Source organism: Peromyscus leucopus, chromosome 1, assembly GCF_004664715.2.
Source record: "Peromyscus leucopus breed LL Stock chromosome 1, UCI_PerLeu_2.1, whole genome shotgun sequence".
Classification (NCBI taxonomy): Eukaryota; Metazoa; Chordata; class Mammalia; order Rodentia; family Cricetidae; genus Peromyscus; species Peromyscus leucopus.
The window spans coordinates 88,754,303-88,769,327 of NC_051063.1; the positions used below are offsets into that span (position 1 = coordinate 88,754,303).

Genomic DNA, 15,025 nt, shown 5'->3' on the forward strand with positions numbered 1-15,025 from the left:
CTGAGTGATGGAGTGATCTAAAAATATAGCAATATGTCATTGGGAATTATTTTATTGCTGTGTTCATTTAGAAAATAGGTTTTCCCTTAGGGACTTATGTAGTCTCAGGTTCTTGGCCTCATGAGTATCATGTGTGGGTCCCAGCTCTTAAAGTGAGCCTTACATCCTAGCCAAAAGTGGTTGGGTACTTGCATAAAATTTGTGCCACTATTGCACCAGTTATACTGTGGGTAGGTGGCTGTTACAGGGCACAGAGTTTGTAATTGGGTGGGTCTGATGATTACTTTTCACCTCTGGTTGTGTGTGTAGAGACTTCCACCATTATGAACACTAGTTAGTAGGGGTGAAACTTCTAGTTTGTCACCAGCTAAATTTCTTAATGTTTGATGGCATTAGTAAGTGGTGTCTTCATCAATAGTGCCTTACTATATCTTATTGTGGAGTGTAATCAATAGCAATAGCAATAGCAATAGCAATAGCAATAGCAATAGCAATAGCAATAGCAATAGCATTCAATAGTATAGCCAATTGGCAATTGTGTGTAATGTCTGTGGAGTCTATGGGACTCCTTTGACCAACAACTCAACAAGATATAACCCATTCCTGTGACTAGAAGCTTTACTTGGTAGCATATGATGTAGATCTAGTTGAGACATTGTCTCCCACATTATATAGTAACTCCATTTAAATTCCTTTTATTTATGTATATATTTTTAGGGAGCTTCTAGAGTAGTAGGTTTCCACATGGATTTTCAAAAGGCCTGTAGTTTTAGTTATCCCTTCCTGGGAGGAATGGTTAGTTTTGATTGTTGGTCTGAAAATCTGAATTGATGAGCTCCTGGTTCAATAAGAGATCTTTCCTGAAAAAATAAGGTGGAGAGCACACATGGTAGGCAAATAATGTTCCATGACTCCAAATACTTGGAATTTTTAAAAAAGTAGCCTCACAATTAGGCTATCCATTAACCAAGGAAATCAATATTTGGAAATGAGATACAGGTATCAATATTTTTTCAAGGTCTTTATCTTATTTTAAGATGCACCCACATTTGAAATCACTGAGTAGTGATGATCTAAGATACAAAGACATTGCTTAATATGAGCACAGGTGCCAGGAAGTGAGAACAGAAAGACAGCACACAATCAGATCATACTTGAGACATAGATATACCAAGAAGTCCATGTATGGTAGGTGATGGGGGATAACAAAGCTCTTAAAGCAGTAGATTAACATACTTAAATATTGTTTGGGGGAGGTCACACTGTGGATATAGAAAAAAATGTTCCCAGCCTACCACCTCTTCTACCTCCCAACACCACCCCTCCAAGAATTCTCAACTTGGAAAAGGAAATTTTCATTTTGTATTTTTCTTTGCAATAAAAATTATTAAAGATGAATGGACTTACAGATTTCTTCAGTTCTCATTATTATGCAACTTCCCAAGGTAAAGGCAAATCCATATATATGAGGACCAAATAAATAAATAAAAATAATAATAAAAAGTAAGAAAACCACGTCACCCCTCAAGAGTTTTACACATGCCAATACATGCAATCTTCCTATGAGATTTGAATTTTGCTAAAGTCAGCTTTGAAGTTAGGCCAGGAGCATGAGACTCGCACTCAAGGGTTTGAGCTGAAGAACAATATGACTCCAGATACCACAGAGCTCTGAACACAGGAAAGCTGCCCAAGGCAACTCCACAGCTGCCAACATGAAACTCTCCTCTGAGTTTGAATGTATATTAGCTGGTAGGAGAGGAAGTGGGAAAGGAAAAAAACTGCGAAAATTTAATTAAATAATGTTTTACATATTTTTCTCCTTTGGACTCAATTCAGTCACAAATGAAATAGCAGTTGCCTGGGATTTCCACAGCATTAATTAATTCAAACAAGGGAAAAAATGAATCAGAACCAGAAATTTATTTATTATGCCCTTCTTTCCTTTAAGATCTCAAAATTCTCAGGGTCTCCTGTGATCACAGAAGTTTGCATTTCTAAGACTTGGGTATATCCAATTTAAAATGGATTAAAATATTCTCCCAGACATAATAGTAAGGGAAGATATTTGTTTTCATTAATTTTTTTAAACTATTATTTTAATGGAAACTTTTTTTCCTTTAAGTGACAGAAATAAGACTTGAAAATAGTAACCCTGCCAAGGGTAGAGCACCTCTGAATATACCTTATAGGATAGATTGGGGTCATCCTCTTTGCACTATAAAATGTGTTCAGAGATAGTACCATTACCTTTAATCCCCAGCAGAGGAAAAAAAGAAATATCTGTCCATGTTCGCTGAGTCAGCCAAAGCATCATATCTGGGAATGTCAAATTTTAGGAAACTTATAAAAGAATGAATTGAATATTAATTGGAATGGGATATATACATTCTAAATTCTAGTCCTGATTCTACCAGAGGTCAGTCTCATGATGGGTGTTTCCTTCAGTCCATCTCTAGTCTGTATCAGTACTATATATACCACAATGCTGGTAATATGTCAGTATTTAAAATAATTGAGATTGTACAGTGTCCCAGGGCTTTGTATCTTTTCATTCTTCTTAAGTAAAAGCTCTGATTCATGAAGAAGTGGAAAAATGTTTTGGACTTCCAGAAGATTCACATTTTGGAATGGAATCATCCTCTGGTGTCTGCTATGTGTTCCTCTGGCATGATCTCTGTGGTGGGACAATTCCAAAAGAGAGCTGCCGTAGGGCAGAAATGAGTACTGTTGCCAGGGGTTCTCTTCTTATGGTCCAGTTTGCTTTTTGATCTGCTCCTTTCTCTGTCATCTGTGCAATCAGCAAGTAATGGTAATCCTGAAATTTGCTAAAGCAGTATAGATTCTTATAGAAGGTAAAAAACATGTCTTTTATGATGATGCATTCTGAACTTCCTCCATCTTATCCATGTGTTTTGTTCTTTCCCCAGGGTTGTTTAAATATTTTTTTTTTTTAACTCTTAGAATGAGGGTGTGTCAGAACTGTCTTATGCAAAGACAGAGGCACTCACACATGGGCCATAATTTAAAGCTCTACGCCTATGTGAACTGCTCTTTTACCATTCTTTTCAGGTGACTTTGTTGGATAACAGTTCTTTCTTTTTTTATGTTACACTTTGGTTAACCTTTGTTCTTCTAGGAACAGTGCAGCTTATGTGAGAAGGATTCTAAAAGGCAGTGAGTACTCTCTGTCATATATGTGTGTACTCCTCGAGTTCTAGGCTTCCTCTTTGAGAGTCAGCTCTGGTTTTTTTTTTTTTTTTTACAGTTTAACTATGCATGCTGATTTCCTAAGCAGTAAATGCAGAAGTTAGTAAATACAGAAAGTTAATGAAGGTAATTGCAGTGATCTGCAACTCTAGTATTAAATACAGCTCCTGGCTGGGTGAGATGGCTCAGCAGGTAAGAGCTCTCACTGCACATGCCTGTGCACTTGAGTTCAGATCCTAGAACTCACAATGGAAAGAGAGAATCAACTCCTGAAAGTTGGCTCAGGCATACACTGTGGTGCATACACGGGAGTGCACTTACTTACACAATAATGGCAATACATAATGTTTAAGAGTAAGCAGTCCTGTTACTGTTTTGGTGTGATGTGTGTGTAGCTGATGTCATATCATAGTTTTATTTTCTGCTTTTTTTTTCAGTTTCATTTCTTGCTAGTTTATCATGATGGCTCAGAAAAGTCACTATGAACATCTAATCCTGAGCTGTCCCCTGAGCTGAGGAGGGTCGGTTGATCTCTTACCTCTGTAAGACTGCTGTGCCTTCTGAACTTCTGTATCTGTAGTCGGGCTTCCTGTCTTTACCTTTGTCTCCACACTTGAGACTGTTATTTCTCTTCAACTAGTATTTTGGCCTTTAGCAAGATCAGTTCTCTTACACTTTAAGCTGCTTCTTACATTTGTCTGTGAACTGCTAAATTAGGTAAAATGGGAAAATAACATTTAAATGAGCTTCTTCTATTGTCAAACATGACATAGATTCTTGCACAGAAATTTACCATTTATTTTTCAATACTTAAAAAAATTTACTTTCATTATTCTTAATTATGTGTGTATGTTTGCATGTGGATATGTCTATGTGAATGCAGGTGCCTGCACAGGCCAAAGGTGTCAGATACCCTGGCTCCTGGAGCTGGAGTTACAGACTGTTGTGAGCCACATGACATGACCACTGAGAATTGAACTGTGATCTTCTGGGAAAAAACAAGTGCTCTTAACTCCTCGACCATCTCTGCAGCCCTATTTTTTAATTCTTAAACAGTTACTCCTTTTTTTTTTTTTTTTTTGTTCAGGTATCAAAGAAGTAGAATTAAGCACTCAGCATTGTGCCAAGACCCTTATATCTGCCCATTGGGCTTATTCCTGAAATAGTCCAGCAAGGCATACCATTTGTACAGATAAAAGTGCATAGACTCATAGAGGCTGAATAACCTGACTGTATTACTGTTAAATGTTAGAAGCAGAATTTGAACGCAGGTGTGGTTCTCAAGGAATTAGAAAGAATACAGTGACATTTAAGTACAGTAAGTAGATTCTGTACTGAGGACTCTCCTTTAAGAAGCTCTAACACATGACCTTGAGACATTTCTTTGGGATCTGCATCCATTCTGATTTTCACCATCACTACAGCATTGCTGCTGGAACACTGTGGAAGGGTATAAGTGTGGAAAGGTCTAAGAAGCTTGGTGTTCAGGACAAACAGATACTGAAAGGACCTTCAAAGCCCTCAGCCAGGAGCGGGTAATCCTTCTCCTACAGCGGGATGCTTTTTAGGACTTGCAGAATCCTGAGTGCCCTTTTTACTATGTTTCTTCTATGAGGTCATATGATTCATGATTTAGGATGAAGCAGATAACCTCTACCAGCATGGCAGTGATCCTAACGATTATGCTTCTCCGGGAAGCAGATGTTAACCTCTTTGTATGCATCTAAATGAGACGGGTACAGAGTGTAGCCTTTAAAGTTCCTCTTTCAAATCCTAACTCACTGTGAATGGTATACCCAGGCAAGTTCAGGAATGCATCTGGTTTCCCTTATGAATGAATAATGGAGATTGTGACAATACACCTGCTCATAGGACCTACTTTTACATGATTTGTCTTTAGAACCAAAGAAGATAATGTATGTAAAAAATTAGCATAAAACTTGTATAATAATTGAGTTACAAATGTTAGCTATTACGGTTCTAATTTGAATTTTAAACATTTTTTTTAAAATTCCATGTTTGTGAAAACTGTTAACAGTCTGAAAAGTAGAAGCCTTCACCAATCAACCTATTTAATTTTTTATCTCACAAATAACTAATGCCATGTCTCATTATTTCTGTTTTCTTAAAGTCTACTCTCAAGTTGAGAGTGACCTCATTGTGAACTCTGTAATTGCTTTTGGGCTTATTTCTTGGACCTAAACACAGAACAACCTAAAGTTGCAAGGTTTTGTTTAGAATGGACCCAAGTTCCAGATGAAAGGTCATAAAGGGCATCCCTTCACCTTGGGATACTATCCCACACAGTGTGAGCATTTCCTGTGCTGTTTGAAAGTGTGAGTGTCCATTGGACAAATTGGGTGACAGTGCAGTTCTGTTCAGAGCCGACTTGAGTATGGGACCAGCATCGCTTGTTCATCTGCTGCTTTACTATTGGAAGAAAATAGCAAAGAGCACTGAACTACTCCCTCCTCTGTGGCATGCATGTGCAAAACAAAGATAAAAGCTATGTTTCCTTCGTGGAAGGGTGTGGAGGTAGATGGCAACTCAAATAGAAATAATGACAGCAATTGAGGCTTCCAATGAGGACACCGTGGCCACCAAAGGAAGAAGGAAAGGAGGTCATTCCTGAAAGAGAGGTATTTGATTCAACATTTAGACTGTCTTGTATGTGTAGGTGCCTGGGACGCTGCTGTCAATGAACTGATGTGACTGTTTGACAGAGATGCTGTCTGCATGTTTTGGTGATGTGGCTTGGAGAGGAGCAGCCTGAGGTATCCAGGACACCTGTAATTAGCAGTGTAAAATTCCAATGTTTTGATAGACAAAGACTTTCGCTTCTTAGGTCTGTTGCTTCTCTGTTATACCAATTAATTGTGAGAGTGGCTTATTATCATAGTGACTTATCATTTTTGACTAGTAACATCAACTCAGAGGAAAAGTTACCAGATGCTCATGAACATGTACAGTACTGTTTTAGGACCCGAACCAACTCCCCCCCACCCCCCTGCTATGAAGCAGTGTTCAATCTTACTGTCACCTTTGGGTGGTGTTTAAACATATATTTCCAGGAGTTTGACACAGTGTGTACATGCCTGTGAGTGTGCCTGTGTGCACCTGTGTGGGTGTATGTTTGGACTGGGGGAGGAGTGGAGAGAGTGAAATTTTAAGGGAATGAAAAGTCAGTGATATTTGATGCAGAGGACTGGAAATTTAAACTGAAAAATAAAAGGTTTTGAATGTTTTCTCCCTTAGTGAGAAAAATGAACTGACTGGAAAAAAAAAAAAAAAAAAAAAAAAAGCCGGGCGGTGGTGGCACATGCCTTTAATCCCAGCACTCTGGAGGCAGAGACAGGTGGATCTCTGTGAGTTCAAGGCCAGCCTGGGCTACTAAGTGAGTTTCAGGAAAGGCGCAAAGCTACACAGAGAAACCCTGTCTCGAAAAACCAAAAAAAAAAAAAAAAAAAAAAAAGAACTGACTGAATGATATATATTTCCATGAAGAATGTTTATGAATATAATGTGGAAATTATAAGAGCAAGCAAACTTTCTAGAAATGGAAGAAAAATATTTACTGAAAAAAAATGAGGCAGGGGTGAAGAAAACACTTTTGAACCTAATTTGAAGCATACTGTCCAGCTGGGACAAAGTTTTAACCGAACAGGCTGGGCCATTTATAGATGACAGCACTTTTAGTTTTGTCAGGGTTACAAAGTGTTGATGTTGATAAAGAATTTGTTGATGCCGTATCAATTTCTCCATGTGGAGAATGCTCTCGGATGATTACTTAGGCTTGGGGCTGGCAGCCAGAAGAGAAACCCTGCGTCCCAGGCTTTCTGAAATAGGAGAGAGTTGCCATTGCTGGACCTTCCCTCCCTGCAGAAGAGATTCTGATAGCCAGAGCAGAAGCTGCTTTTTTTCCTCATTTACTTCCAAGTCTTTGGTGGTTTTGCCATCATGGACATCTTCATGTATGGTTGATTAAATTAATATTACTTTCAAAGACACTCCAGGGTCACAAATAGCCTTGCCATATAAAAATGTTTCGTATTTGTACAAATTTGTGCAGTAATTTAAAAACTGAACCATCTAACGTGTTACTTTCGGTTTCAAGCCAAGGATCTAAGACCCGGAGGACCTACCTGGTGTTCAGGAAGGCATGCATAGGGGTCGGGCCAGGACTTTACAAAGCAAGGCCTTCCTGTCAAATAACTGACCCTGGCCTTGGTTTGCTTCCTGTCTCTCTGTACCGGGCAGGACCTTTTGTCAGCTTGCTCTGTCATCTGTTGCACCAGAGTGGTACTTGTCTCTGCCTTGCTGCAGGCAGTTGACAAGGGTGAGGTTGTCTGCCCTGACTTCAGGCCTCACTCACAATGTGTAAGCAGGTGTGCCACACTTGAAATGCGATGCTTTTGAAAATTTCTTTTTTTCTTTGTGTTTTTCATTACCATACAAACTAATGTGCTTCACTATGACACTTGCATGCACATTTTGTTACCATGGATCTCCTTCCCCAACAGAATACACTAATACATTTCTGAGATTTGCTTTGCTTAGAAGAACTGTCATTTTGTTGGTATCATTTTGGTAATAAGTCAGTCTATTATTTATTTTTATTAATAAGCATTATTATGGGCTTTTAAAAGTTAGTTGATAAAATGGATTTGAAGAAAAGGATAAAATACAATCTTTTCCATTGATTTTTTTCTACTTAAAAACACTCTACAATTACTGGAGAAAATCAGAAAATATAAAAAGGAAACTGAAAATGAGGAAACTCCTAGGGTGGTGCTGAGAAATAGTGCAAAGTGTTTAATAGAATATGTTTCAAAAGATTTTATACCTTAGGTGTTCCTATTTCTAGAAGAAAATGAAATACTATTGAATATGCTATTTTGTAAGTTTCTTCAATTTGAAAAAATTAAAAACATTGTTATATGTAGTTACTGTGAAGGAATTATAAAATATAGCAAAAATGAAAACAGTTTTGAAATCTTATCTTAACTACCCAGAGTTGTTAATGGTTATCATGCTTTATTTCTTCCCCTTGCAAAATTTACATTATAAAATTTATATGACTTTATCATAAGTCCACATGAATGCATTGACACTATTTTATAACTAGCCAAGTCATGGTTCTTTTTTGTTAATTACTTTCTAATTTATCTTTGTAAATAAGAATGCATCCACAAGCCCACTACCATGTCCAAGGAATAGAATGTTGGCAGCAGCACGTATGGCCCCCAGGTGTGAGCTACTTTTTGAATATTAGCATCTCATTAGCACTTCCCCACATATTACTAAATACTCATTCTTACCAATGTTTTCTTTTTAAAATGACTGCATCATCTGATAAGAGTAACAGGTACTGCGTCTGAGAAGTTCGGAGAAGACATAGATAGTCAAGTTGAACAGCCTGCTTCCTTTCTTCTGCTCTAACCATCTCCATTAGGAAAATGTCCTACTGTTTGTCCACCTATAAAACCCATCTATTTATCCTTGGTCTATTGACCATATATCAATCATTTACATTTATCTATAACCTATATAGTGTATATGTTTGCTTTTAAAATAATAATGGGATCAAATAGTAGCAAATATTTCATTTTCTTTTTTGTTTAACAATCTATGGTTTCCATATTGCTACATGTTCATTAGCATGATAATTTTCCTTTTATTAAATAAAATTATACCTTGAGAAAAGCATCATTTTGTGTGTGTGTGTGTGTGTGTGTGTGTGTGTGTGTGTGTGTGTACATGTGTGGAGGTTAGAGAACAACCTGCAGGAAACTGGTTCTCTCCTTCCACCTTGTGGGTTCAGGGAATTGAGCTCAGGTCCTCAGGCTCAGAGGCAAGTGCCTTTCCCAGCTGAGCCTTCTCACCAGCCCTACTTGATTGTTTTTCTAAATTCCATACTGTCCTATTGTGGACAATGCACAGGTTGGCTGATAGCTATAGTTATGGTTACTTCCAATTTTCTGTTGTTATTAGCAACATCTTGTTAAGCCCCACTACAGCTCAGTCTTTGCCCATCTTCTGCAACTATTTCTGAAGTTTAAATTCTCAGAAATGCATTGCGGGCTGATTCTCTTTAAAGATGTTTGGTACATATTGCCAAAATGCCCTACAGAAAGGCTCATTTAGTTCATTCTTAACCCTAGCATATGAGATCACTTTACCACGTCTCTACCAACAAATTGTCATTGTTTTTAACCACTGTCAGTGTGACATATAGAAAATGACAGCTTGTTTTTAGTATAATTTACATTTATTTGATTAGTAGTTAAATGGAGTACTTCTTCATTTTTTTGGACTGTCTGCATGTCTTTCTTTTAAAGAATACATTTCTTGCTCATAACTATGTCATCAGATTGTTGCAGGTATCAAATGAATAAATATATATATATATATGTATATAAATATTTTTGAACAGCTGAACACAAAGAAGTATATGTTATTCAAATGGATATTTGATATTGGATATTTTTTAAGAAATATTTATTTATATGTTAAAAATCTTAATCCTTTGTCATAGATGGTGAGGACTTTTCTGCTTTGATGTCTTTCTTTTAAAGGCAGGGCTCACTGCATTCCCAGACAGCCTGGGATCCCTGGGCTAAAGGGATGATGCTCCCATGACAGCCTTCTGAATAGATGGACTGTAGTGCATACATCTTTGCCAAGCTAGAACTAACTGTTCCAACCATAATATTACTACAATTCCCTGCTCCCCTTTTTGAGACAAGGTCTCTCTATATACCCTGTCTGGCTTGAAACTCACTATGTGGGCCAGGCTGACCTTGAACTCATGGAGATCCTCCTGAGTGCTGGGATTAAAAGCATGTACCACCATTGCTAGCATTATCCATCTTTTAATGTTACAATTACTATAAAGTTCTTAGAGACATTTGGGATCTGGTTTTCAATTTATTTTGATTAATATGCCTATTATTTTGACAAACTTTAATTAATGAGCTTTCATATTATTTGAACTGAATTACTATTATTTATAGTTTTTCAGTACTGGAGACTCAACCTAGGGCTTCGTGTGTACTAAGAAGCCACTAAACCACTGGGCTACATTCCTGCATCTGTGTCTGGGTCATTTTATTATATCTCTTCTTCTGGTTCCCTTTAAAAATTTGCTTAGATTTCAATTTTAATTAATTGTATTTCATTTATAAAGCATGCTGATGGTAATCTTTTAATTTAAATAAAACGAATTCTTTGACATCTCAGATCTAGTTCCCTCCTGTAGGATGGGGTAAAGGGTCTCTTGAGGGCATTAGTTCTAGATTTCTAGACAAGGCCTGGATTTTGATATGGACTATGGAGCTGATTCCCTGAGCGGGTGTGTAGAGTTAGACTCTTACCAACAGCTGGAAACCAAGGGGCTTCAGTCAGCTTCTTCTCTGTCTCTCCTAAGCTGCAAGTCACTCTAATGAGTTTGGAATGGATGTTTTGTGGAAGAGAAATATTTTTACTTTTAGAGTGTGCTAATACTTTCTTAGTGTGGAGGAGATAAACAGCATGTCGAACGTGCCACATGGACAGTGAAACCCTGACTCCCTTGCTCCAGCCCTGAAAGAGCCAGTAGAACCGGGTGCCTGTGCACTTGGGTGGAGTCACGTGTGCACTACAGCAGATAAGGACAGTAATCAAGAACCCCAACAATTGTTATTTTAGGATCAGGTCTTCTAGGGGCATTTTTCCCTATCTTAAGTTGCTTTATACTTGTGAAGATGCTTGTGATCTTTTGATAAGAACAGATGTTGCTTGCTTATGGAGTTTCTCTCCTCCCTCTAGTGTATCCCTTTTCCCCAAATACTTTGGCTGTCTGCTTTTATGACACATCTGTTCTGAAGCCTCCTCCCCCTTTTTCTGAGTTCCTTCTCCCCTTTTAGAGTGTCCTTTCTACTTTCATGAGATAAGTTTTGATGAAAACAGAGCGCCATTACCCTGTCTGGTGACTTGCATAAGTTCTGCATGTGTGGGGAGCTAGAGTATTCATTGATGTGAACTAGCAAACTTGAAGAGGTTTTGAAAGTTGTTTGTTACTAATAGGTTTCTTTTTCATATAAATTTGAGGTTTCTTTTTCAAATAAATTGATAGAATTTTTTCTCATTGAAGCTAATGATAGCAGTAATTGTTTGAAGTTCCAATTATGTTTTCAAACTTCACTCTTAAAATCTCATGTAGTCATGATGTTGCACTGACTGGCTTTTAGCCTATAATATTTTTTTTTAATTGATGTAGCATAGGCTGCCTTGAACTTGTGATCCTCCTGCCTCATCTTCTCAGGTCCTGGGATTGTAGATGTGCGTTAGCATGCCACACTCATCCCATATGTTTGACCATGATTGTCTCCCTTTCTAAAACCAATGATACACAAGTGGCAATAGCAGTCATTACAGAAATAGAGAGCTGAGAGAAATGTGGAGAAGGAAAGGGGAGAGGTGTGATCAGAGAAATTACAGTACAGATGGTTCCTCTTTCCTCTTTCTCCATACTTCTCTGTTCACCCCCGAACACAATTTTAGTCTGCTGTTTCTTAAATTTTGAAATTAAATAATTGTTTTTGCCACATTAGAGTTTGTTTGTTTCATATTACACAAATATCATCTTCCAATCTGTCTTTAAATTGAATTTTAAAAGGTTGATTTTTTTTGTATTTAATGTGTCTGAATGTTTGGCTACATGTATGTATGTATGTGTACCATGTGTCTGCATTGCCTGTAGATGCCAGGAAAGGGTGTCAGATCCCTTGAGATTGGAGTTACAGGCTGTTGTGAGCCACTATGTGGGTCCTGGGACCTGAACCCAGGTCCTCTGCAGGAGCAGCAAGTGCTCTTAACTGCTGAGCCGGTTTTTTTCTTGGTCCCCACATTATAACTATGTAAAGTATTTGAATCACGTTGTGACACATTTAAGCAAAGGCTGAGAAATAAGTCAAAGTGCTGGGTATGAAAAACATAAGATCATTAATACTGAATTATAATTTTTCTTTTTTAAAAATGTATCCCACATGTTATTTGAGGTACCATATATTGAGCTGCTATAAAGTTAATTTTTAAAATTAGTTTGACTTGCATAGTCATAATTTTATCTGACAAATCACTAAGACTGAAAAAGTTTTAAAAAGGAAAGCTGCAGACCTGGGAATAGGTGACAGTGTAAGACAGAGTTCCTGCTGTTAGGAGTAAAGATGCTAAAGAATGAGAAGTCAGACCAAGTCCCTGGTGATGCAGCTGTTGAATAGGTTTCTTATGTTCTTGGTAGACTTCTATGGGATTTCAACGTTTCATAAGTGTTAGGTCCCAGATGTTTGCATAGCCTTCTTAAGACACTGAAGGATGAAGAGGCCCATGAAGAGCTCAGAGAAAAAGAACTGCCTTCTGTCGTTTAAGCTAGTATGACAGTCTGGTGTTGTGAGAGAATTTGGGAATAGATGCTTGGGGAGTTGATTGAGTTAAACATGGACCAAAGGCATGGTTTCTACATTAGTTGTCAAGGTGAGTACCTTCCTCTTCTCTCTCTACCCTCCCTTTTCTGCTCCTGCTATTCCCTTTTCTCCCCGACTCATCCCTCTTCTCCCCTGTTTCTCTCTCCCTCCATTCCTCCCCTGCCTTCCCCCTCCATTCTTTGCTTTCTTTCTTCCTTTTCTTTTCTTTCCCTTCTTACCCCTTCTTTATTCCTGTATTTTCCTTCCCTTTCTTCTCTCTTCCACTTTCCCTCTACCTCTCCTTACCCTCTTTTCATTTTGTCTCTTCTTCTTTTTCCTCCCCTGTTCCCCTTCCCCTTCCTTCTTTCCAGCACAATTATTATAGCACCTAGGATGTTACATATTTTGAAAAGTAAGTGTGTGTGTGTGTGTGTGTGTGTGTGTGTGTGTGTGTGTGTGTAGTCAGAGAACAACTTACAGAAGTTATCAGTTCTCTCTTTCCACTATGTTGGTTCCTGGGATAGAACCCATGTAGTCAGGCTTGGGAGGAAGTGCCTTAATCTGCTGAGTCATCTCCCTATTGGTACGTATGTGCTTATTTACTATATTTATTGTATACCATTGGACTTAAAAATTTCAGAATTAAGCATATTTAAACCATACAACCACAAACTCTTGAGGTAAAAATTGGTTAGTTACTGGATGGCATTGTGCCTCTGGAAATGGTAGAAACTCATCAATTAAAGGTGCAAAGATGCATAATTACTTGTAAGGTTCACTGTTCCCTAGCAGGAAGAGAAATTTACAGATGACAAGAGTTACTTAAGTGGATTCTTAATTTATTTGGGACTGAGAGAATAATACAGAGGAGGAAGTTAGACCCAAGGGGTAAGAACAAAGCATGAGAGGAAGAGTAGGCTGTCTCTGTTTTGGACTCATGTCTAAAATCCATTTTTTGTATATGGAAATGAGCATCACAACTTGTCCTTAGTGACTGTCACTGAATACAGAGACTGGATAGCCATGTGGTTCAAATGTTTGGTGTCATTGCTAATGTTTTGTGGTGAGATTATATTTTTGTGTACTGGTGCCTGTAGATGGCACACCTGTTGTCACATTGCTATTAACAGCATTCTGCCTACTGTCATCCTATCACCCCCATTATGAACTACATCTGTGAAGAGTTTTAAGAAAGTGTTTATGTCATATATACCAGCATGGCAAATTCCAAATGTCATTCACAATAGTAATGGGAGTTTTTATAGCATCAAATGAAGTATACAATGTAATATCTTCAGAGTTATGGACAGGGTTCATGGTAAGGGAATGTTAGAATCTGAATTATTCTATCTAGGTTTTTGGCAGGTGATACCCTATTTGCTACTACTAATCTAAGCTGAACAGTCCTTTTTAAAAATTGAAATTGCCATTTCAAAGCAACTGAGGAATATTTAACTCTCCTGTCATTGTCCTCTGCACTTGTCCTTCATTGAAAGTGCAGTGCCCAGCTCTCTGGGACCAGGACTCACTGTTGCTTCCTTGGAGCCAGCTACTGTCTCTCTGCACCAGGCGCATTGTTCAGTGATCTTGGAGAAGTAGTCTTTCCAACAGAGTTTACTCTTAGCTGTCAGCCCGTCTTTGATAGTGCTTTCTTCTTCCGTACAGTGCTGATTGGTTCTTCAGTTGCAAAGCCTGCCTTCTGACTCCACTTTCCCATTCTTTTTGCTTCTTTCTTCCTGTGCCACTCCTGTATGGTTATTTCTTCTCTTCTAGAAAACACACACTATTATATAATTAAAAAAATCTTTAATATACTTTGGTATAGTTTAGTGCCCCACATGGTATAATTAGATAAGGTAGCTGGATATATACTTGCTTTTTCTTAAGTCCTGTGTTATTTATTATGGTCATTTTGAGTAGTCTGGAATTTACAATCTGTATCTTTACTAGATTTAATAATATAGATTGGAGGCTGAGGGATAGATCTGTTGACAAAATGCTTGCTGTGTTAGCATGAGAACCTGATTAATTTTCAGAACCCATGTTAAAAAATCAAACAAAGTCCAAAAAAAAAAAAAAAAAACCAACAAAAAACAAAGCAAAACAAAGTCAGGCATGATGCCACCTATTTGCAATCCTAGGTTGGAAAGATTGAGACAGGTGGATCTCTGGGCTGGTTGGACAGTCTGGCCTATTTGACAGTTCTAGGTTGGTCAGAAAGCCTGTTTTAAAAAGCAAAAGTCAGGTAGTTAGATGAGATAGTTAGATGTTACCAAGCCTGATGACCTGAGATTGATCCACATTGGTGTTGTCCTCCTCCACTGTATTTGTGCCATGGTAAATGCATCTGAACACACACACTAAACAGATAG

The 15,025-nt window shown here is 38.0% G+C and overlaps 1 protein-coding gene across 8 annotated transcripts in view; it reads left to right on the forward strand.

Moving 5' to 3' along the window:
* Sox6 (SRY-box transcription factor 6) overlaps nucleotides 1-15,025 on the forward strand; it is a 560,497-nt gene that overhangs the window by 193,772 nt on the left and 351,700 nt on the right. The window contains exon 1 of one of the 8 annotated variants that reach the window (XM_037211261.1): nucleotides 5,196-5,849. The exons of the other annotated variants lie outside the window; for them this stretch is intronic. The gene's annotated coding sequence lies outside the window, so the exon portion shown is untranslated. Of the gene's footprint in view, nucleotides 1-5,195; nucleotides 5,850-15,025 lie in introns of those variants that run through there. 8 annotated transcript variants of the gene reach the window in all.